Genomic DNA, 26,263 nt, shown 5'->3' on the forward strand with positions numbered 1-26,263 from the left:
TCCTGAAAAAAATTGGCCATTTGGCCAATTTGTTCACACTCATTTAGACACATATCAGACAGGGAGAAAGATGTCTTCTAATCCACTAGAGTTGAAGAGCCAAAATGCAGTAAAATGCAATAAATGCAATAAAATTCAAGTTGTGAATATTTTGGAACTTGCTGTGCAAATTATTTCTTAGTATTCATCACAGCAGCTTTCCCCAACATACTTAGTTGATGAATAACAGTCTGTGACACCTGGCCCTCTATGTTTATGTACATTATTTCATTAATTTGTTTAATCTAACTGTGCTTATCCCTTTCATTTTGGTTCTATTAGACTACTGAGCTTTTTTTCCTGCATTTTATCTAGCTTCCAGACAATCAGCATTAATTCTTTATCCAATCACCTTATTAGGTACTGAGATGGTATCTCTGCCTTCAACTTCCTTTTGAAACATTTATTACTTTTCTCGTTGTTTAAAATTGTGAAAGATTCCTGATATGCACATTTAGCCTGAGGTAGATGAATGCAGTTGTGTAAAATAAAACAACAGGGTGTGACAGTTCTTAAAAAAAAAAGTCCTTTGAAATTAGCTCTCCTAGGAATCTATTAAACCCTCATTCATATCTTTGGAGTATTTTATATAAAACATAGTACACTGCTGATATAATCCCTGGACTGTTTTATTCTCTAATGAACAAAAACTGAAACTAAAGGAGAGATTATCCTACAGAGGTGACATTTGAGAACATAAATAACATTTTAATTTCTGAGCATGACAAGTTGCCTGTATATGGGGTAAGTAGTTTTTAATTCATTCATTTATTCATAATGTTATTAAGCCCCAATCTGAGCCAGGTACTGTGCTAGGCACTGAGGAACACAGTTATTAAAGATAGCCCTTCACTCAAGTAGCAACTATAGCTAATACACAGAGAGACAAGAAAACAATTATAATACCACTTGTTGTTACAAGTTAAGAACAAGCTAAGGACCAGGTGCCAGTTTAGGGCTTGAGGAAAGGCCTCCTCAGGACTGAAGAAGTAGGAGTAGGGCAGGTAGGAAAGGAAGAATGATATTCTAGGCAGTGGGAACAGTATTTGCAAAGGCATAGATAGTAAAGCATAAACTGTATGTATGGGAGTAGTTAAATTTTAGGAAGCCCTCCATCTTCCAGGATGCTTGAAATTGTAATTGGTGTGCTTCCCTCAGATTTCCCACATAATTTACTTATAATATGGACCAGTGTTAGAATTATGTATAACAAAATAGTGTACCAAACAGGCTTTTTACTGTCTGCATATAAGGATCACTTTAAACTTTATACACCTGACTACTCTCAAGTGGTACTTGTTTGTAGATAAATTTGATGGGAATAGACAAGATGGTTATTTACCTGATAAACCAGGTTCTAATTATCATTACATGGGAGAAAAGATATATTCTTTAGGAAAATTATTCAGACAAGACCATTGTCTTAGACCAGTGGTTCTCAAACTTGAATGTATACCAGAATTCCCTGGAGGCCTTGTTAAAATACAGATTGACAGGCCCCAACCCCAGAGTTTTGATTCATCAGGTCTGGGTAGGGACTGAAAATTTGCATTTCTAACAAGTTCCCAGGTGATGCTGATGCTGCTGGCCCAAGACTACACTTGGAGAAAGATGGGTTTACAGACTTCTTTGAAGACACTGCAGTCACAGGACTGAAAATATCAAATCCCATGAACTATGGGTTAACCATAAATCAGAGTTAAAATCTCCCAAAATAACAGATTGCACCCAAGATGTTTTCCAACTGAAGTCTAGAGACTTTAAATCTCATTCACTCCCTGGGCCCCCACCTCCTTAGCTTTGTCCTCTGGGCTTCAGAAAGCAATGTGATTTAAATAATTTATTCCCATACTAAAAGCCTTGTTTCTGACAAGCGCACTCTGTCCTGCACTCTGGTGCTTTCTGAAATATTGTTATGTAAGGAACAAATTACTCCCAAATTTAAGCAGATGTCAACAGCTATTACCCTTGTGAAAGTTGCTTGTGAAAGTGTGGAGAGTGATCTTTAATGTTTTCTCTTTCTGGTGAAGGAGAAATCAAGCAAAATAAATGTCAGTCTGAGGGTTCAGATACTTGCAGTTGAATCTAAATAATGAAATAAAATGTCAATATTTTCAGAGAACATTTGTGTTAAAAAAAAAAAAAAAAAGCTTTCTTTGCTTCCCAAGATATATATGGCATTTTGGCCAAATGAGCTTTTGTTAATATATCCACTGAGCACATTCACAGAAGCCTTCAAGCAAACCAAGGTTCAGAGTAGCCCTAGGCTTTTTTTAAATGACAAAATGGCTGGGGTTAAACAAAACATAGGCAGTGAAGCTTCATTTTCACCCAGAAGAGCCTGTTCCCCACTTGCCTTGTTATGAAATCTTGTTATGCTCCCTGGCTGAGGGAGCCTCTGGTACAATGACTCCACAGTTATTTTAAGTAGCCTTGTGGGAACAATGGGGGATGGGATGGACACAAGATTGATAAATTCACTTACCCACCTCTGGAGGAGAGGAACTCTGGGCAGGGCCCTGCCTTATTTACCAGGCAAAAGGTGTAATCAATTAGATTTGGCCTAGGGAAAGGTGGGAGGGGGGAGAAAAAGGAAAAAGTGAACACTAAATTGAAAGCATTTCCATTTGTCCATAATTTTCGAAGCAAAACCAAAGAATAAGCAATAGAATATTTTTAAAAACCATTTTTAATGAACATATCACCATTCATTCATCTCCTGTTTCAATGCTCTAGCTAAACTGAGCTGAAGTATCTGTGTAGTTCTTATTATCTGTGTGCAATTGGGGCTGTCAGAGGCATGATCACGAGCACCCTGAGCCAAGCCAAGTTAAAAACAACAGATTTCACGTTGGGCAACATTTTCTTTTTACCTAGAAAACACATACATACACTATCTGTGGATCTCTTGGTGAGGTGATTTCTCCTAGGAAACTTGCCTATGCCAGAACTTCCCTGTGTCTAGCCACTTGCAGAGGATTACCCTCTTCCCTGCTGCTGCCCCCATACCAGGTCATGAGCCTTGAGCTTCTCTCTAAGCCCCTCCCAGAACATCGGATTAGAGAGGGAAGAAACAAATGAAATAGCCACTTTCTCAAATGTCAGGACCCTGACACAGGAATCATGTAATTTAAAAGTACCCTCATAAATTTTAGACCCAAGCCATAATGCCTAAAGAATACTATGATAATGTAAATGTCATAATACTTAAAATGTCTCGGATAACAGAGAAGACATTTGTCGAATGTATAACATCAAAAATAAATGAAGCATATATGGATTAGTGTGAGTATCCATGCTACAGGGTTTGAGAGAACCTAACCCCAAATAATTATTTGTTTTTTAATATACTGCAAATTATCCATAACTAATAGCTTTGTAGAATAAATTCTATGGCTATTATAACCACAATGATAAATATTGTATTTCATAAATTCTAAGGTGCAATATTTTACACATCTTTATATCTAACAAATCAGGATGCATCTTACAGTGAACAGTGTATCATGGTTTTATTGGCATTTTAAAAATTTAGTAGCACATAAAACAATGCAGCTTATATTCAATGATGTCTTTGATTTGGTGATATGTGTAATTACCTATGATAGGGGAAAACTTTAGCATGAAGCATTTCAACTGACAAATCATATTCTGAGTGACTTACTATGTACAAGGCACTGAGTTTAGGTGATGAGAAGGCAAAATTACATAGAATGCACCCCTGATTTCAGATTTAACAATATAGTAAGGGAAGGTCATAAATAAACAACTAAGTAAGTACAAAATTTAGTGCTATGGGAACACAGAGAAAGGGGAAAGGCATCCTAATTAAGGGATCAGAGAAGGCCCATGGAGGAGGTGATTTTTGACATGAGTCTTGAAGGATGAGAAGGCTTCCATCATGTGCATTTGATGCAGGTGGATATAGATGTAGAAGATTGAAGAAGTAGGATCTAGCCTGGAGAAGAGGAGAAGCAAATCTGGACAATATGGAAATTGCACAAGAAATATCAGAGAATTGTGATATCAACTGAATAAGGAAACCAACTGGCAAGCCCAGTTTGGGCAGGGGTGGGGATGAGGGTGGGGTAAAATTCAGATTGTTTGAGGCATAGTAAGGTTGAGGTATTTATAGGACATTATAGTGGGCATTTGCCTTTTTTGAATGTCCATCCCACTCTGAGAAATTTCCCTGCTGTGTAAGTCTTTTTGGAAAGAAGAGCCCACTTCCCAACACAGAAGCAAAAAAAGCTAAATATTTGCTTTCTGACTCTCCTGCTGTTAGGGTACAATTGTGAGACCAGGCTTGGCCAAAAAGACATGACTGTCCTGGGGTTTGAATCTGAAGTCAGTGATTCAAAAATGCAAGGCCAGGGGAGAATTCTTTTGGAGGTGATGGTAGTGGCAGGATCCAGTATCCATTAGAAATTACAGTATTCAATATTCAGCATTCAGCAGTACTGTTATCACCACACTGGTTCTGCTGAATGATTTCAGCCAGAGTCCCAGCTATGAAACCTCCCTACAATCTTGCCAGTTTTCCAACATGGTTTTCCAGCTTTCCCAGGAATGATGAGAGATAGACAATATATTTTTAATTGGTTGCTTTTCTACTTAAATCCATAAGACTTAGTTTCTGTGGTTTGCAAAGCAAGAAGCCTAGGTGCTACATACATCAGGAGATGTCTGACAAAGACTTGGAAAAGGAGCACAGAGCACAGGAGGGAAGCTGGCCTACGGAACTAAAGAGGGGAATCATTTGACTAGGACTAAAATTTAAAGGTAAGGGAGAAAATACAGATACAGACAGAGAAAAGAGGGAGGAAGGGAATAGTATGGTTTTGGGAGGAAGATGGAGCAAGAACACTTTGCATATGTGAGAGGGGAGGGAATAGTCAGAGAGCCATAGAAAGCACCTGTCCTGAGGGCCTACTATGTACTAAATATCTTGCATATGCTAACTTATTTAATATTTACAAATTTTGAGTTAGGTATTGGTATCCTAACTTTGCAGATAAGGAAAATGGGATGCATGGACATTAAATAACTTTCTGAAAGTCCCATAAATAATATGTGGTATAATCAGGATTCAAACTCAGATTTGTCAGATTCCAACATCACACTGCCTCCATGCCAGAACATTTAGGAAAGCACTTTGGTATGGAAACCAAAGATAAGGTGTTAGCGCAAGAGTTCTCAACTATGGCTGCACATTGGAGAGATAAGGAAACTGCTAATGCCTGGGTCCCAACCCTAGAATTTTCCACGTAATTGGCCTGAGGTGTGGCCTGGGGATCAGAAATTTTAAAAAGCTTCCCAAGTGATTCCAAAGTGCAGCCAAAGTTGAGAACCACTGTGGTAGGTGCTATTTCATCAGAGAAGTGAAATTGCTTGAAGAGTGAGTGAGAAATTCAGCTACAGAAGCAGCAAGCAATGATGGTGATATATTGATAGAGAACAGTGCAGTGATCATGGGAGAAAAGTTTTGAAGGACATGAGTTTCAAGTGGATTGAAAAGTAAATTGCAAGTGGACACAGAGAAAGTGAGTGTAGACTATTCTTAAGTTATAACTATGGAGGTGAAGGAAGGTTGATAGATATGTGTAGCCCTTAGGAGACTTGTAGGAGAATATGCTTTGGGAAGATAAAGAACAATCAGAATATCTGTAAGCTGAGAAAAAGGGGCCTGTGGGAAGTGAGAATTGCAGATAAAAGGGAGAGGGTTGAACTCCTGGACAAGATGGAGTCTGGTATTCAAGAAGAGAGAAAGGTTAAATTTTAGAAAGGAAAAGGACACTTTTTCCTTTAATAAAGAAGGAAAAATATTTTTGTGTCAGAATGACTGAGATAGGCAGTGGGAAAGTAATAGGGGGAGCTCAAGGGAAGTAAAAGGGCAAGTCTGGAAAATGAGTGTAAGGAATGGAATAAAGGAGTCAAAACAAAGGAAATGAAGTGTTCACCTAGAATGAGATAAAAGGAATTTCAAAAGTAATTAATCATTAGGATTACATGACTTTTGCAAACATACTTGAGAGTTGTGAAAAGTTAAGAGAATGGATAAGAGAGTTTCCCCAGAGTTGGAGATTGCCCAGGCTGATTGGATGGTCAAGAGAATAAAGAACTTTGGGGTGCTGAGATCACATACAGATGTACATTTGAAATCTAAGCAAGAATTTTTACTTTGACATAAAATTTAGTATATTAAAATTTACATGAGCCTTCATCCCTTAATTGGCACACAAAATATGCAAAATCCATACTATCATATTGATATCCAAAAGTATTCAATGACAGATAATGATGATTCAGAGGAAGAACAGTGGTTTCAAATCAAGAAATGATTAGAAGTGATTAGACTAGTGGCCAGAGGCCTAAATAATTAGTTTGGTAATTCATCTTTCCTGTTTTCAGACAGGTCACATATCAGGCACTGGACAAAACATACAAATTTAGATATAGATAAAAATCAGCCCAATAAATACAGAACGCTAATTCTATCAATTATGCCTTTTCTAATTCACAGGGAAAGTAAGTTTCTCAAACATTGCTCAAGCTGATACATCTGTTCCCTTCTCCTAATTCAGATCTCTTAAGGCTCAAACTTCCCAATTGTTTCTCAAATCTCATTCTAGCCACAAACCACTTCACAATAAATGTTATTTGTGACAACATTTTATTTTATTTATTTTTTTAAATAAGCTCTATGCCCAATGTGGGGCTTGAACTCAAGACTCCAAGAACAAGAGTTGCATGGTCTACCCACTGAGCCAACCAGGCATCCCTATTTGTGACATTTTAAAGAAATGTTCCTCCAGACAACCATGGTGTTGAGCTTGGTACTTTATGTTCTTTGAAATGCTCTCTTTTGACTTCCGGGGAAGATGGTGGAGTAGGAGGACTCTAAGCTCATCTCTTCCAATGGCTACAAGTAGGTAACACTCACATCAGTGTAAATAACCCAGAAAATGACCCAAAGACTGGCAGAACTAACTCTCCACAGCTAAAGAGAGAAGAGGCCACATCAAAGTGGGTAGGAAGGGCAGAGACATGGTTGGGAGCCAAAGAGACCTGCAGGGCTGTCTGCCAGAAGGAGGGACACTGCAGGTGCAGAGAGGTTTAGAGAAATAGGTTATCACACTGGGGAGCCCACATGGGAAAGATGAATCCCCATAACATTTGGCTTTGAAAACCAGAGGGGCCAAATTTTGCAAGTTCTTTCAATCAGCTGACTTAAAACCTGGAACTTTACAAATCAGTGGGCTCAGCTCTGGGAGGGCCAGGAGGGTGAGAGGAAACTAAGTCCCCACCCATAAAGAGACAGCACAATAGCACAGGAAGATACAGCATAGAAGCAGCAGTTTGAAAATCACCTGGGTTATTCTGGGGGACGGGGTGGGGGATTTGTTTACTAATCTCATATCGTGTGCTGAAGGGGCAGGAATAAGATCCATTTCCTCTTACATCAGCTCAATCTGGCCTCAAGTGTGCCCTTTCTATCAGGTTCTTCAGTGGGGCAGGGCCTCCTCTCTGCCCGCCTTGCCCTTGAGGTCCCTGGGTCCTGATTCAGTACTTTGGATACATCAGCTAAGCTTTGTTCCTGAGGAGGCCAATGACCCAAGATTTTTCTGAAGAAAATTATTGAATCTGTTGCTTGAGAAAGGGACGTTACTGAGAGTCATGTTTGTGTGGGCCCCTTATATTTGGCATTACAAGTTTCACAGCCCACAATCTAGTAATATTTTGCCCTCTCCACCCCAACCTTGACATTTCTAACACTTTCTCCTACCCCAGAACCTCTGGAAGCTGTATTTATGTTCTTAGTATCTGTGGAGAAGGGGTGAAGCCAGGTTTTGTGTAGCCCTGAAGCTTATATATTTAGGGGCCCTCTTTAAGAAAAAAGCTACAAAACTACAAATACAGTATTAGGCACATGACCTAAGAAAGAACCTATGCAACTGAGGGGCCCTGAACCTTAAGTTCTTTCAGTATATCTGCCTTTGCAATAAGGACTATGGTACAACAGAAACAATGTAACAGAAAGAAAGAGTATTATATTTGGAGTTAGATTTCAAGCCCCTGATCTATTACTTGCCCGCCTAGAACACCTCCATGGTCAGAGAAGCTAGGGGAAATGGAAGACCTGAGAAACCTAGGAGCATAGGGACTCAGGTATCTCCACAAGAACACCATCTGTAGTTTTGTTTGAGAATCTACTATGACGATTGATGTGAAGGGACTTAAAAAATTGAAGAGTGCTAATAAAATATGAATTGTGATTTTATCACACTCTAAGAAGTCCGCTTCAAGAGAAGTCTCTCCTTATAGCTCCCTGGCCACTAGACAAGACCTCAGAGAAGATGATTGTGGAAGTCGTGGGCATTGTCCTATCCCCATGGGTGGGCCATGTTGAGAGTCAAAGTCACTATTCTTACTCTTTTTTTTCTTGATTTGCATCCAGAATGATCTCTATACTAACCAAATTTTTATTAAAAGGAAGTGGAATAGTAAGATATAATTTTTCACCTATAAAATTAGCATATAGGTGGGAGTATTACAGCTTTCTTGGAAAGCAATTTGAGAAACTGTTAAGAACTTAAAAGATGAACATGGATACCTATTTTAAGGAGATAATTAGGCCAATGAATATTTTGACAGGGTTATTTATCATTATGAATAATTGGAAACCTAACTGTACAATGTCCAATATTGGGTGAATGAATAAATAAGAGTATACTAAATTAATTACAGTGTATTCAGATAATGGGCTAATGTGCATTCATTAAAATAATGCTTCAAAATATTCCTTTAAATGAATGTTTATAATATAATGTTATAAAAATTGTGCACAGAGTAAAATCTCAAGGTTGAAAGAAAATATGGTAAAAGGTTAACACTGGTTATCTGTAGGTATTGGTTTTAAAGTGTTTGTTACTTCCTTCCTTATTCTCTTATGTATTTTTCCAAACTTTCCACAATATATAGATATCATGATTATAGTCAGGAAAAAATTAATTTAAAAACATGAAAAACTTGATCTGAAAATGGAGCTACCTATTGCTCATAAGAAGCTTCATTTCAGATGGACTTCATTACCTCTATCAGTTAACAAGACTAAGACTCTGCTGGCAAGTGCCTGCGATCAGGTTTACTAGAATTTTAAAAAGGCCTCTGTCTGAGGGCAGTAGACAGGAACAGCTTAGTTCCCTAATATGGTAAAAGAACAGGCAAATGGAACCTGATTCTACCAGCCTGTCTGCCTTTGAAATTGTATGCTATTTGTGTAATTGCTCATGCTTGGTTGACAGATCAAGGGGCACCCTGCAGGTCCTCACATGGCAAGAATTTAGATGGTAATTTCAGGCCACAACAGATGGGAACTGGAAGCACAGAAGGTCACTCAAAATATTAGTTGTTTTCTGTCTGTAGAGCTATGAAGAGAGGGAAGAAGTTACAGACCTGCCGTAAGATAGTGCATTTGGTTCACTCCAAATGCTCCTATCAACAGGCTCAAAGGGCATAACACCTACAAGGGCAGACGTTCAATTAAGGCACTCACAAAAGACCATTGGGACCAAGGGCAGAGAATGATAGTCTGGCTAAAAGTTAAAGAAAAAACATTGAGTCGGGGTTTTCTATATAGATATATCATCAGAAGGCCCTATGAACACAAAATGTATATTGGAAAAAGCATGCTATACTGTTGTTCAACTTAACAATTCAGGGCCTTAAATGATTCAGGATGAAATTTAAGTGAAAACCATTTAAAATATCGGTAGCATAATACTCAAAGTGCTTAAATTTGACACTGGAAATTTCCTGAGGGATGAATTTTTCTTTTTAGGACTAAGATTGTGCCAGATTTTATAGGCAACAAGAAAGAGTATTTCAGTAGTGGAGTTAAAGTATGAAAAATGTTTTCCAGATCTTAATAAGATTATGGAGTCTATGAATAGGATACTTTTAAATGAGTAAAAAAGATGAAGCCATGAGATGTGAATTAAATTTAGAATACATGAAACCAATTGGGCTTTGAGGATCATGGCTCATATTTTTTCCCCCTGCCTTTAGCTGAATTTAATGAAGACCTTTGAAATTTTCATACCTCTATCATTCAAAAGGACTCTCAAAACATGCTTCATTATAGAAGAGTGACACCATAATAGTCATATAATAAGATAAAGGAGAATAACAACTGACAAATAGAACTGAGAGAAAACAGAAGTCAAAATAAATCATTTAAGAGTTTGTAGATGCTTCTTTTTAATTTAGGATAAATTTGAAAAAGTTATTAAAGAGAGATAGGCAAGGCTTTTATAAATAAGAATGTTTACTTCTTGTATTTTTTAAACTTAATGTCTGATGTCTTGACATCTGCTATTTGATCTTCTAAATGGATGTTTCTTTTCTTTTTTTAACATTTTTAAAGATTTTATTTATTTATTTATTTATCACATAGAGAGGGAGCACAAGCAGGGAAAGTGGCAGGTAGAGGAAGAAGCAGGCAGAGGAGAAGCAGGCTCCCGCTGAGCAGGGAGCTCAAGGCAGGATCCTGAGATCATGACCCGAGCCGAAGGCAGACACTTAACCAACTGAGTCACTTAGGCCCCCCTAAATGAATGTCTCTTATGCCTTAGTGTGACTCCTATAGAAAATCTTGACTGTGGATATTCTTTTAGGACTATACTCCACAAATTTGACAGTTGGAATTTACCAACTATATAGATCGCGCCCTTGAAGAAAGTAATTGTAAAACATTTTTAGACTTGGCCTGGGCTTTTTTGATCACTCAAGCAGTTCAAGTGACATTTGTTTTGAGTGTGACACCAATACAGAGGCTGGGCTGTGTACCTATGCTATGAAGTTGAGTAGGGAGATGAAGAATTTCTAAATATATTCCTTCTTTTTAAGTATCTCCTTAATGTAATAAACATTTGTTTGGGTGTCTACTATGTACGAAACACTGGAAGACTATGATGAATAAGACAGTCTACCCAAGTTGTTCATAGGTCATGTTGGCCTGCCTCACCCCCAACCCAGATATATAAGCAAAATGATAGTCTCCTTTGGTAATCATTGCCTTACTTCTTAATCCTCAACTTGTTATGCCTCATGACTCAAACCCACGGCCACAGATGATTAGGCCACAGATGGACACATGGCCCAGGCTGAGCCAACCAGTCAAATTCTATTCTGAGCATGGGAATTAAGACTCTTGAGTACTGAATTGAATTAGGAATGGGGGGCACTTGAACAGAAAAGACATGTAAAATTAGAACTAGAGTCAGCATCTTGAAAATTAAGCCTCTAGAATCAAGCCCAAAATTAATGACCTGACATTGCTTTCCACCAAGACATCTTGACTTCTCTAATCATGCTACTCCCACAAATGACTATGCCTATTTATATCTATGCATCTTTTTAAAAGATTTTATTTATTTATTTGACAGTGAGAGAGAGAGAGAGAGCACACAAGCAAGGGGAGTGGCAGGCAGAGGGAGAGGGAGAAGCAGGTTCCCCGCTGAGCAGGGAGCCCGACTTGGGCCTCGATCCCAGGACCCTGGGATCATGACCTGAGCTGAAGGCAGCTGCTTAACTGACTGAGCCACCCAGGCACCCCTATATCTATGCATTTTTACTCATTTTTTTCTCCCATCACCTTTTCCTTTCTAAGTAAATCAAAAATTTTCCATCTTTCAAGAAGCACCTCAAGCCCTACTTCTTGACCATTCTAGACAACTTATTTCTCAGAAACTCCAGTAGTAGTGGTAATGATAATTATAATAACAATGGCAATAATAGCTAGCCTTTATTGAGCATATACTATGTTGAGGCACTGTTTTAAACTCTATACGTATATTACTTAATTTATAATAACCTTGTGTAGCTAGTACAATTATTATCACCATTTTATAGATGAGGAAACTGAGTCAAATAAAGTGAAGTAATTTGCTCACTAAGAGATGATGTAGTACCTAAAGACCACACATGTTAGATTTCATATACTGTCTCATCTTTACATATGCTACCTCTTTTAATCCTTACAGCAACCCTAGTTAAATAAGTTTTATTATCCCAATGTTGAAGATGAGAAAACTGAAGCTCAGAGAAGTAAAGGACATTATTCAAGGTTACACAGAGAGTATGTAGCACTTCAAAAGTAAAACCTAGATTGTATATCTACACTCCCTTGATTCCTAAGCACTAGATTACTTGTAAGATTCGGAGGATCAGGGCTACATGTTATCCTTTTGGACACAGTGTCCACAAAATAATTCAATAAACAGAAACTAAGATGCTCTAAAAACATTTGTTCTAATAAGGGACCTAAAAAGAAATATTGAAATAAATTAGCCAAAATAATAACTGATTTTTTTTGCCTATAATGAAAATGAAAATTATACCTTCCTCTGAAACCATAAAGCTCCTAAAAGTTAATTAGCTTTGTGTTAATATTTTGATGCATCTCTGCACTTCTTAATCTAACTGCAAATTATTATTACATCAGCCATTCTGTCTGTGGCAAAATGAGGAAGGATAGCACAGCCCCCAAGGTGGCTTATCCTTGGAAGATTTTCAGCTTGATATGTTGCTTCTTGTTTTTTGGCTTATTTCAGCTAGGATATAAAGAGAGGAATGATTATTGTGTGGGTGTTTTTGCCTCATTTCCTTGCAGTAGAACCATATTTCATCTATCTATCAAGGGTTGAGAAACCTCAGCTTAGAAAAGGAGGTAAACACAACCCATTTTCAATAGAAAGGAAACAGATCAAGTTATACCTGATATTCAAAGAGCCCAAGGGAGTCTACTCTCCACCAATTAGAACAAAATTGAGTCTAGTTCTTTCTGCAGCTATTCTAAAGAAAGGTTTTGGGTGAAGTTTTCCGAACCTTCTGTTGTGTTGATGAATGATGGGAGGCCATTGTTGATATCAAGGGATTAGTGGAAATGGAAATGAAGTATTGACTCTCAAGTTTGAACAGAACTTGGCAGTCATTTAGGTTTAAATATCTTCCACAACTGGTCATTGCCTATACTTAAAATCATTCCAGAGAATGCTTAGATTCCAGAGTTGGTTCATTCCATCTCTGGGTGGCTCTTGGCTTATTGGAGTGAAATATTTCTTCCTCTCTAGTCTCTCCATAGTAATAAATTATTACTCTAAGTTTGCCATAACTACATGTATCATATTTATTACTGTTTTATACTTACATAAAATAGTATCATAGTTGTATCTACTAGGAAGATATTTGACAATTATTTCCCACACATATAAAATTATGGTAATATGTAGTTTATGGAACCATGATGATAAGAGTTCATAAACATTATTTATTATTATTGAGCACTTAGGGGATTTTTGAGGCATAATACTAAGTACATTACAGATACTCATGAAACCCTCACAATCATATTATGAGGTAAATGTCATAATATCTGTAATGCAGATGAGAAAACTGAGACTCAGAGAAATTCAGTCTTTCTCAGTCATACAGCTAAATGGTAGAGCCACATTTCTTTAGGTCCTAAGTTGGTGCTAAAAAAAAACAACAACAACAACAAAAACTAGTCTGTACCACCTCCCAAATCAAGATACTAGCTCTATGCAAACTCTACGTAAACTCTCCTGTTTACTGGAGTTATGTCTACTCATAAGGCTTTACATAGTATTGGATAGATTAACTGTGTGTGTATTAAATGTTTGTGAATGTAAGTCTAATAGTAGCCAAGTACTTAGAAAAAATAAAAACCTCACATCACAAAAGTAGATATTTTGCCAATGCTGCTAGAAATCACTAGGGAGGTGTCCTCAGTTAACACCATATTGGTGGACAAGAAAATGTCTATACTGTATGTCAACTACACTTCAATTTAAAAAAAAGAAATAAGAAAATGTCACAACTTTTATGGCTGTAGTGACTATCCTTGTTTCAGCTCAACTACACCCCAAATCACTCTTTTCCACTTTCTCTGTGCCAAGGGGCAGAGAAACAATGATTTGACGTGAAGTCAGCCCAATATATCCACCCAGAGTGCCATGTACCCTCAGCGTTACAAAGAATAATATCTGAATGTAAAAGAAAATAAGAAAAAACTCATGTTCCATCTGATAGCACACAAACATACTTTATTATTTTTTTTGCTAGATTTTTGAAACCCTATTAAATAAGTAGTGGTTCATTTTGATGTTGCTTCAGGTATTCTTCTAGCCACTATTAGCATAATCTTGTCTCTACAGGAATCATATGTTTTAGTTTCCAATTCCACAAACCTGTAACCAGTGTCTTAAGTCAATTTTTTAAAATGTGACTACTTATTGTGTTACTGTTTGGACCTCATTTGTAAAAGCTTATTTAATTGTCTGCTGTGATTGTTTGCTTGTAAATACATATAGCCTACTGAAAACCTTGCAAATTAAGGCAATTTCTTGGCAACAAAATTACTCTCCAAGGATTTTGAAGATACAGAAATTTTGTCTTTAATTAAGGAGTCAATCCCATTTACAATTGCACCCAAAACCATAAGATACCTAGGAATAAATCTAACCAAAGAGGCAAAGGATCTGTACTCACAAAACTATAAAATACTCATGAAAGAAACTGAGGAAGACACAAAGAAATGGAAAAACGTTCCATGCTCATGGATTGGAAGAACAAATATTGTGAAGATGTCAATGCTACCTAGAGTAATCTACACATTCAATGCGATCCCTATCAAAATACCATCCACTTTTTTCAAAGAAATGGAACAAATAATCCTAAAATTTGTATGGGACTGGAAAAGACCCCGCATAGCCAGAGGAATATTGAAAAAGAAAAGCAAAGCTGGCGGCATCACAATTCCGGACTTCCAGCTCTATTACAAAGCTGTCATCATCAAGACAGCATGGTACTGGCACAAAAACAGACACATAGATCAATGGAACAGAATAGAGAGCCCAGAAATGGACCCTCAACTCTACGGTCAACTCATCTTCGACAAAGCAGGAAGGAATGTCCAATGGAACAAAGACAGTCTCTTCAACAAATGGTGTTGGGAAAATTGGATAGCCACATGCAGAAGAATGAAACTGGACCATTTCCTTACACCACACACAAAAATAGACTCCAAATGGTTAAATGACCTCAATGTGAGACAGGAGTCCATCAACATCCTAAAGGAGAACACAGGCAGCAACCTCTTTGATCTCAGCCGAAGCAACTTCTTCCTAGAAACATCACCAAAGGCAAGGGAAGCAAGGGCAAAAATGAACTATTGGGACTTCATCAAGATAAAAAGCTTTTGCAAAGCAAAGGAAACAGTCAACAAAACCAAAAGACAACCGACAGAATGGGAGAAGATATTTGCAAATGACATATCAGATAAAGGGCTAGTATCCAAAATCTATAAAGAACTCCTCAAACTCAACACCCAAAGAACAAAGAATCCAATCAAGAAATGGGCAGAAGACATGAACAGACATTTTTCCAAAGAAGACATCCAAATGGCCAACAGACACATGAAAAAGTGCTCAATATCGCTCGGCATCAGGGAAATCCAAATCAAAACCTCAATGATACAACCTCACACCAGTCAGAATGGCTAAAATTAACAAGTCAGGAAACGACAGATGTTGGCGGGGATGCGGAGAAAGGGGAACCCTCCTACACTGTTGGTGGGAATGCAAGCTGGTGCAGCCACTCTGGAAAACTGTATGGAGGTTCCTCAAAAAGTTGAAAATAGAGCTACCATACGATCCCGCAATTGCACTACTGGGTATTTACCCCAAAGATACAAAAGTAGGGATCCAAAAGGGTATGTGCACCCCGATGTTTATAGCAGCAATGTCCACAATAGCCAAACTGTGGAAAGAGCCAAGATGTCCATCGACAGATGAATGGCTAAAGAAGAAGTGGTATATATATACAATGGAATATTATGCAGCCATCAAAAGGAATGAGATCTTGCCATTTGCAACGACGTGGATGGAACTGGAGGGTATTATGTTGAGTGAAATAAGTCAAACAGAGAAAGACATGTATCATATGATCTCACTGATATGAGGAATTCTTAATTTTAGGAAACAAACTGAGGATTGCTGGAGTGGGGGGTGGGGTGGGAGGGATGGGGTGACTGGGTGATAGACACTGGGGAGGGTATGTGCTCTGGTAAGCGCTGTGAATTGTGCAAGACTGTTGAATCTCAGATCTGTACCTCTGAAACAAATAATGCAATATATGTTAAGAAAAAAAAAAAAGAAGAAGAAGAAGGTAGCGGGAGGGGAAGAATGAAGCGGGGGAAATCGGAGGGGTAGATGAACCATGAGAGACGATGGACTCTGAGAAACAAACTGAGGGTTCTAGAGGGGAGGGGAGTGGGAGGATGGGTTAGCCTGGTGGTGGGTATTGAGGAGGGCACATTCTGCATGGAGCACTGGGTGTTATGCACAAACAATGAATCATGGAACACTTCATCTAAAACTAATGATGTAATGTATGGGGATTAACATAAGAATAAAAAAATTAAAAAAAAAAAAGAAAGTTTGTCTTTTTTTGTCTAGAGATTATAGGAATTTTCCACCAACAGTCTCTTCAGAGCTAAGGATTTAGCACAGTATCCAAAAGTATGTTCCATCACCATTGTCTAGTGTCTAAGTTGCATCTCATATTCATGAGAAATCCTGGAATAGAAAGTTGCTTCTGAACCACTTCACATCCATGATGATGGCTATAATAAAAACAATAGAAAATAACAAGTATGGGAGAGGATGTGGAGAAATTGGAACCCTTGTATATTTCTGGTGGAAATATAAAATGGTGCAGATACTATGAAAAACTGTTGGGTAGTTCTTCAAAAAGCTAAACATGGAATTATCATATGACCCAGCAATTCCATTTCTGTGTATAAACCCAAAGGATTTAAAAGCAGGGACTAAAAAAGATACTTATACACTAATATTCACTGCAACATTATCAACAATAGAAACAACCAAATGTCCACCAACAGATGAATGGCTAAACAAAATGTAGTGTATCCATACAATGTAATATTATTCAGCCTTGGAAAGGAATAGAGTACTAATACATGTTACAACATAGATGAACCTCAAAAACATTATGTTAAGTGAAACAAGCTGAAACAAAAGGAGAAATACTGCATGATTCCATTATATGAGGTATCTAGACTAGGCAAATTCAGAGGCAGAAATCAGATTAAGGTTAACAGGAGATGGAAGAAAATAGGGAGTTATTGCTTAATAATTTCAAAGTTTCTCTTTGGAGTGATGAAAAACTCTTGGAAATAGATCATGGTAAAGGTTGCACAACTGTAAATATAATTTATACAACTCAATTGTACATTTAAAAATGGTTAAAATTTCAATTTTTATATTATACATAAATTTTTACCACAGTTTAAAAATATTAATAATGTAATATATGAAAAACCATTGAATGGGTAAATTCTATGGTGTGTGAATTATATCTCAATAAAACTGTTAAAAAGAAAAAAATGCTACTTAATTAGCAATGGTAACTGTGATGATGATGACAAAGATGATAATTCTAATAAAAGCAACAACTACCATTTGGCAAGCACCATGCAAGAGCTTTACCGGACTTTACCCTGCAAGAGCTCCTTATGTTAAACATAACAGTATGGTCTCTCTTTTCACATGAGGTGCAGGGAGTTCAGGTAGCTCATACTACTTGCTGAGGGTCAAGAGCTAATAGTGGTGAAGCTGGGATTTAAATTTAAGACTGTCTGAATCCAAAATTCCTTCTCAAACTACCTCACCAGACCCACATCCCTTGAAATTTGCAGTATTTGCTAAAATATGTTTCTATAACTCCTCATTTTGGGGAGGGAAAAAAGGACTCCCACTCTTTCACTCTAATAAAGGGATGCCTTCATGCTGGCATTTCAAGCTCCAGAATGATGGTCTTGAGACACATACATCTCTGTAAGATAAAATCTTGAATGGGGATGACTACAGGCATGGCTGCCTAATAGGGACTAATTAGGGAGGAAAATGTTGTTGAAGTTAAGAACTTGAGTTCTATTGACAGACAGACTTGGATTTCAATCATGACTCTGCCACCTTCTAGCTGTGTAGTTTAGTGCAAGTCACTAAACCTCTCTAATACTCAGTTATCTCATCTATAAGATGAAACTGACACCTCTACTTCTTAAGTCTGATGTGAGGATTAAGGACAATAATGCCTATAAAGCTTTGGAACATCGTCTGGCAGAGAATCCACACTCAACACATGGAACCTCTTACTGTTACAATAGATGATGGGATGGGAAAGTTAGTAAACTGAAGTAAGGAGGCAGAAACCATATTAGTGAGGTAAGACACAGAAATCAGAAGATGAGATAAAGTCAATATTAAAAGAAAAAAAAAACCCAGGTGTTTTTCTTGTGTTTTGCTCTAAAGAACAGAAAGAAATTAAATTCCTTCTCCAGAGATACACAGGACTAGAAAAATCTGAAGTTACTTTTGAGGACTGAAACAAAAACATGGTGGGAGCGCAGGCAGTTAGAGAAATTGAGGGGACTTGGGGCAGGAGAAAAGGGGCAGAGGAGACAGATATAAGGGTAACTTTGTGTGGACTCTTAGGACTTTATGGTAACAGTACAAAATTATTTTATCCCAGCCTCTACACTCATTGTATATGGAAGATAATTTTGTAACTTTATCTCTCCCTGCCCCAATTTTTAATTTTTAACAATGAACTGTATGTGCATGCCATCCCAGACATTACAGACATAACTAAGAGATGTTACAAATATTATCAATAGTAGGGAGCACCCAGACTCCAAAGATAACTTAGAAGTGAAGAACATATACTGGGCCTCCTAAAGTCCTTCTCATGTCTCCTAGTAATCTAGGGATGAACTGAAGGGGTTTAGTAAGGACACTGGCAAACTCCATCCTGCCTTACTTTTTAAAATTACAAATATAATATTTACATGTGGGAATACAAATTTAAACCATAGAGAGGGAAATAAAAGGAAATCTTCATCATGTTTCTTCTTCCCACCTTTGTGCCACTCCCAATCATAATCTCCAACTCTAATGGGCAGTTTTTATATTAATCTTTCTGTTGGTTACTTCCCTTACTATAAATCAGTGGTTCTCAGATTGCTGTGTACACAAAAACTACCTGAAAAGCTTACTGCTTGCTTAAAAAAAAAAAAAAAAGATTACTGGGCCTCACACTAAAAAGTTCTGGGATATAGCCAAGGAATCTGAATTTATCAAAACTACTGACAGTGGGTTTGATTCAGGTAGCTTATGGGATAAACTTTGAAAGAAAGTAAAAATATAAGAAAAAGAAAAAGATTGAGAAGATTGAACCACGCAAAATTCCTGGAAATAAGGAAGGTATGAGGGGAAAAAAATTATGGAAAAAAAACAAAAGATTTCCAAGAACTTTGTCTTTCTCTTTTATGTTACAGAAGATTTATTATTTTATTCCAGTCTTTTTATTCATTTTATAGTTTTGGCAATAATATTTTTAACCTCTATGTCTCTCTTATTTGTACGCTGATTACTCTTTTCTCTTAGCAGGTGAATTTTATTTTGTATATACAACCTCTTCTCAAATGTCTCTGAAGATAACTCATTAGAATTTTTAAAAAATTTCTCTTCTCTGAATTACTTGATTCTACTACAGACTTATTTGCTCTCTTCATTCACTTTTGTGCTGTTGGCTTCTCAAAAGTAGGATGATCTTTGGTGTCCTTCCATTGTCCTCCAAACCACTTCTTTGAATAAGAGAGCTAACAACCTTCGGTTGTGATTAGGACATCATAAATGGCGGCCCTCACTTCACGGTACAGAAGCAAGATAGCAGACAAGTGGCCTGGATGCCAACACCCTTTCCCTTACCAAACCTCCATATACATTATATACATTCACAGCTATCATTAGATAATATCTCAAGGCACACAACATTCCTAAGTCATGGTTCATCACCAAAACGTGTATACCCAAATTTATGTTTCAAATAGTCCATCACATAAATTTAGGGGTTGACTTTCAGGCAAAACTGATTAGATTGTCATCGCATTTAATTCTTAAGAATTAATTTTCTTTTTGTTCATTTGTGCTTAAATTCTTGTTGTTACTCTTCACAGAAATCTTTTAAGCTATTTGTCAATTTTGTGAGGGTCACCTTGATTATGATTCGTTAATATAATAGAAATTAGAGCACATTTAAAGTACAAGCTATCACAATATGCTGAAAATGAACAGATGAGTGAAGGCCTGTCTTAGTTTGGGCTCTCTCAGAAGCAGAGCCCAAGTAAAGAATCTGAATGCAAGTAGTTTATTTGAGAAGTGATTCTAGAATGCTCAGTAAGAGAGAGGGGAGATAGGAAAGGGAATTAAAAAAAACACTCAAGGGTACATTATTGAGCAAGTTACTACTGTAGGTGGCTGGGACATAATCCTGCTGAAAAATTTGGGGGGATCATGTAGGTTATCCTTTAGGGTTATATACTATACACTTTATTTTTTTAAAGATTTTATTTATTTATTCATGAGAGACAGAGAGAGAGAAAGAGAGAGAAGCAGAGGGAGAAGCAGGCTCCCAAGGAGCAGGGAGCCCAATGCGAGACTCGATCCCAGGACCCTGGGATCATGACCTGAGCCGAAGGCAGATGCTTAACCATCTGAGCCACCCAGGCACCCTACTATACACTTTAGAGGGTCCACTCACTGATACTCTGGTTTTCCATTTTCCCTTCATTTCTGAGGCCCAAGGGTTTCCTTTACTTACTTGCAATCTCAGCTATGACTCTAAGGATGTTTGTTAATAGTTTATCCAGATTTTCCAACTGTTATGTTGTGGGAGAGTTTTCAGTTTATTTGATTTATCATATGGTCTAGTTCCCCCCAAATAGAAATGTTAGGAAAGGCAAAAAAATCAACAAATACATATTAAAAGATATAAATGTCTTAGAAAAATGCCTACCATATTGTAAGAGCTCATTAAATATTAGCAATTGCTAATACTGGAGATAGTAGTAATACAAGCCATAGAAGTAGTGGAAGAAAAAGAGAGAGAGAGAGAGAAATTGATGGGGCTACTTTTGATGCTCCTGAGAGGAAGAACAATAAGTTTTGTCCCAACGGTGTTCTATTTCATATTATTCCCACTAAAGTCCCATTCTCTGCACATGTATCAGTTTGCGTCATTGAACAACATAAATGAATTATGTGAGAAAACATTTTATCTCATTAGCAGGTGCTATGAGAACATCTTTGTAGGAAAAGAACAGTTTTATTAAAAGGGGCTTTGCTAAGCTCACTGTGAGGTAGAAGTCATTCTCAGATTGCTCAAGTTTCATCAGAAATGAGAAAGGGTCACTGCATATTAAGTAAGAACAACTTTGGGGATTTCCTGGAGAAAAGATCAAGGAGATAAGGCTCCTGACTGTTGAAATGATTGAAGAAAGATTTTTGAAAGAATCAAAGCATTGAATGGAGACTTACTTAAATATCCACAGTATGTTGTAAACTAAAAACCCTCTCTTAACAGTCCCCTTTGAAGTCCTTAATACAACTTTCATTACTCACTAACCATTTTATGTGAATGGAGTTTCAGTTTGAAGGAGCTCAAAAAGAACTACTAAGAGATGTTTATATACCTGAACGATGATAACAGTTCCCTTCTTCCTTGGGAGTGGAAGCCGTGAGGTATTCTATGAACTGCCCCTCCTAACTAAAAAATCAAGCAGAGGGAAAGGGGGCATTCTGGGGAGAAAGAGCAGCATGAGCATCTTCCTGGAACTGAAAGCAGATCAGTGAAGGCAGATCCCAGGCTACAGGGTGGTGGTTAGGCAAGAGGTATGACCAGAAGAAATGTAAAGGAACAGACTACAAAGAGCCTTCAATGCTGTGCCAAGAGTACAGAATTTTTAATATAGATGATGAGGATTAACGAATAGTTTTCAAGCCCAAAATCTATTCCCATTTAATATTGTGGAAAGACAATTATTGACATAGTTTGGGATAATGCTTTGGAGGGAAATAAGACCAAAGGCAGGCTAAAAAGCTAATTTGGGACCATTGCAGAGCCTTAGCCTAAGGAGAATGAGAACCTGGATAAAAGAAAGGGTAGCTGAGCTGAAGGTGATGGGAAGAATTTGAGAGCTCTCTGCAAGACAGAAATGACTAACTTTGGAAGAGTAATGCATTCGTTAGGTAGGCTAAGCTGTAGTAAATAATGGACCTGAATATATATAATGGTTTAAACAACATAAAAGTTCATTTCTTGCTCACATTACTGTCCAAGGAAGATGTTCCTTGACAGCTAGAGACTCTCCTTCATTTGGTGATTCAGGAATCTGGTCTCCTTCCATCTTTTGGTTCCACTATCCAGTAGAACTTCATGATAGCACAAAGGAAAACAGAGTGTGAAGGGGGGACACAACACATTCATTTTAATAACTTTGTTCAGGAAATGGCTCATAACACTTCTACACACATTCTATTCACTAGTACCTCATACCATGGCCACATCTTACTGTAGTGGAAGCTGGGAAATGTAGTATAGCTCCATACCCAGGAAGAAAAAGAAACAGATTTTGGAAAACATCTAGAAGTCTCAGCACAATCAGTAAGGGAAAGAAAGTATCTTGAAATAATTCTCAATATTCATATTAGCTAACTGGATAAATGGTGGTAACATTAAAGATTATAGGTTTGCTTGGAGAAAGGTGGGGTAATGAGCTCAGTTTGGAACATGTTGAGTCAGAGATGCCTGTGAAATATCTGTGTGGAGATATACATTATATCTGTCTATGCATATCCATCCTTAAGGATTAGAGATGTACAACATTGGCAATTACGCTATTTACTAAGTTTTATATAAGCTTTAAATGTGCACCCAACATATATAAGATCTATTTGAATAAAATCTCTGAAAGCTCTTCCACTGAATCCTTTGTTGGTCTATACTCATAGGCACAGACAGGGAAAACACAACTTAATATTATTCCAAAGCAGGAAGCAAATTGATTTCCAATGAAAGCTAAACGATATGTTCTATTCAGAACTGAATTACTACATACTGCACAGCCATCCACAATGAAAAGAAAAGAGATTGGGAGCACTGTCCTGGTGTAGCTGTGCTTGATTTCAAATAAGGGGGGGTGGACAGGCAGAGTTGGGATTCTTTGCTTGTTTATTTTTCATGAACTCCTTTTTAAAATATGCCCCATGTGTCTGAGAGAGGTGAAGAGGAGCTATTAAAGTATGTGATGCTTGAGAACAGGCTCACCTCACTTCAGTTCTGATTCCTTCAAAGTAAATTGCCTCAACATTGGGGTGCATGGGTGGCTCAGTTGGTTAAGAATCGTCCAAGATGTTAATATGTGAAATATAGAACAATAAGACAAAAAATCAACTATAAAATAAGAACCCTATGGAAACATATATATCACAAAATATACCCAAGCAGTTGAGAGTGGGGGGGAGGTGACAGGGAGAGGGAAAGAGTGTGTATATAATGCTTTCTGCCCTTGGGAGAAAAAACTCTGGCAGTATAATAGTTTGAGTGTTAGAAAAGACCTCAGCACAAACTGCCAAAATGATATAAATGAAAATGCCTCTCTTGCTTTTCTTCACAAATATTTTTCTACTTGTACCAATGAAAACCCCAGACACTACACAGCCAGCCAATCTGTGTTTACTTCTCCCTGTTATGTAACCTGTCTTTCCCCTAACTCTCATACTCCACAGGGGAGTCAGAGTTCTACAAACAGCCTAAGATGAAATCATCATTATTATGGCTTTTGCATGCCGAGCCGTGGCTTGGTCCTGTAATTCCAAGGACTAAACCCATAGAGACGAAAAAGATTAGCAAAGGCTCTTCACCACTCTAGCTGCAGGAGTCCACTTGGAGGGCTTCTCCACTGACTAACCCCCATGGAAACCCAGTGCCAGATTCTGTAACACTACAAAACACAAGGTTACATTACATACTTCTTTATGTGGCTGCCAGATGGAGCTGCCAGTAGGGGAAAACGACCAGATCTTGAATCTATATTTCTTCTAGGGTTCGAGGGAAAAAGGAAAACCCATCACACGTCAATTAATAACATGCCCTCAGTCCTGTCCTTCTCCCTCATTGGGAGTTCACTGCTCCAATTAATTTCTACCTCAATTAATATTCATCAAGTGTCCACAGTGAGCTAGGCCCAGCTGGGGGTGGGGGACCAAATAAGGACAATCACTCCCTCTGTCCATATTTCTAGCATGGAATGTATTCATCAATATGGAAATTTCCAGCACTCCTACTGACCTTGAATAGCTGGTCTTCATAATCTCTTCAGAAGTAATTATTAAGCCATCTGCCTTATGTAAACATATATGACCCTAGAGGAATTCCAATGCAAGTAAGAGGTACATCTGTCTGATACATCTGTCTTTGTGCCAAGAACCTTTTTATAGAGGTTTCTGTAATAAGATGTTTAGAGGATGTCAACAAAGTACAATCCTAACTACAGACAAAAATGTATATTTAATTTTCCTTTGCAAAAAAGAAGAGTAATAATGTTGACATTTAGAATGTATTCAGCCAATAGTTTCAGATGAACCAGATTACAAAAAGGGGGGGGGCATAAAGAGATAACCCAGTGTTCCCAGTTCTCTATGAAACAAACCTGAGTTAAAGGATTTCTAAATGTGAAGTGATGACAATTTTTTCAGTTTCCTTTGCTCTGATATTTATTGCTTAATATTTCTCAGTGGCAGGCAAAGTCAGTGGTAGTCTCACATATACTTTTCAAGATAACACAGCAAACCTGAATTAGCACTAGTTAGCTTTAGAGCTATCTATGTATGCAAATAAGCTTTTACCTGAATTTTCTATATTTGAAAATTTACCCACTGACAGGTAGATATGAAGATTGCTATATAAGTCCTCAACAAGTCTGAGGCATTTTAAAGGTTATTCTGAACGAGTCTAAATTATTAATTCTGGCTTAAAAGAAGTAATAAAAATTATACAGTCTCCACAGGAAATTAATTTTGTTACCTTTCTTAGTAATAAAAGCAAAGCTCTCTGGGATCTAGTGTTTTGCTAGTACCTTCCAAAATATCCATTGTTTATTCTGATTATCTCAAATTGAAAGTAAAAAGTTTGCATTACCAACAGCCCTTCTTCACAGTTAATGGGCACCTCAATTTATCTTGAATAGCATACAATAGTATCTCAAGCTGGAGCTTTGCATAAGCTGGGGAGAGTATCTATATAGGTTCAGCTATGGCCTTCAGTTAAAGAGAAGCAGTAAATTCCTGGTGACCAGAAAGAGAGGAAGCCAGGTGATAAACACCCCCTCCAATTCTTCCCACCTTCTTATTTCATGCAGGTGCCTCCCATTGGCCAAATGGGAAGCCAAAGGACAAGGGAGCCTACTGAGATAGTCTGCAGAGGTCAGTAGCAGGCCCAGTGATACAACGATATGGGATAAAAAGGGGAACATATTAAGACATTCAGTCTAGAAGCCCTGCTGCATTGCTGGATGTTTTTGGACTCTGCTCTAATGATAATGCCAAGATCTCTTTATGTCACAATGTGAAAGGCAGGATTAATACAGCATGTACTGTACTATGAATACAATAATTTAAGTTAACTATGTAATAAATAGTATATTGTAAATGCAATAGTCTACAGTTATGATGCACTAATAAATTGTTTTCTGAAAATTCAGCATACCAGAGTTATACTGGTTCAATAGGTCAAAGATACTTACCAATAACATATGGGAGATGCATGAAGTGAAATAATCTGTTGTAGGAGATTAATGTGAAGTTCTGAGTCTATACTAACATATTTTGAGAAACTTAAATATATTTGTAACTTAATCTTTAATTTCTTTTTATTTTTCCCAAAGGTTCCCTGTATATGAAGTAATTATAACTTGAATTTAATGCATTGTTCATATCAACACAACTGGTTTAGTCCTGAATACAAAAAGTCATAATATGACAGAAATGTTCACTTAACTCTAGATCATATAGTTACCTGAATAATCAAATAAATACTCCATTGGAATTTTTTCCTTTCCCCCTTTTTTTCTATAGAAATGATTCCAAACACCATCTATATGCATTATTTCTGCTGCATTAATGACTTTTCAACTTAACATATTCAACTAAGTCATGATATATGGGCTAATTTACTTATAAGTTTTCGTCTCTCTCTTCCATTTCTTGAGGCAACTCCGGGT

The 26,263-nt window shown here is 37.4% G+C and overlaps 1 long non-coding RNA gene across 1 annotated transcript in view; it reads right to left on the minus strand.

The window, feature by feature from the left end:
* Nucleotides 1–2,528: 2,528 nt before the first annotated feature.
* The window catches only part of LOC135361910 (uncharacterized), a 172,927-nt gene continuing 149,192 nt past the window's right edge, over nucleotides 2,529–26,263 (minus strand). The window contains exon 3 of the long non-coding RNA XR_010406057.1: nucleotides 2,529–2,602. This is a non-coding gene — a long non-coding RNA (uncharacterized LOC135361910). The remainder of the gene's footprint in view (nucleotides 2,603–26,263) is intronic.

The sequence above is a fragment of the Mirounga angustirostris genome, unplaced genomic scaffold (assembly GCF_029215605.1).
Source record: "Mirounga angustirostris isolate CCGP_5_RB_7025 unplaced genomic scaffold, mMirAng1.0.hap1 SCAF_11, whole genome shotgun sequence".
Lineage (NCBI taxonomy): Eukaryota > Metazoa > Chordata > Mammalia > Carnivora > Phocidae > Mirounga > Mirounga angustirostris.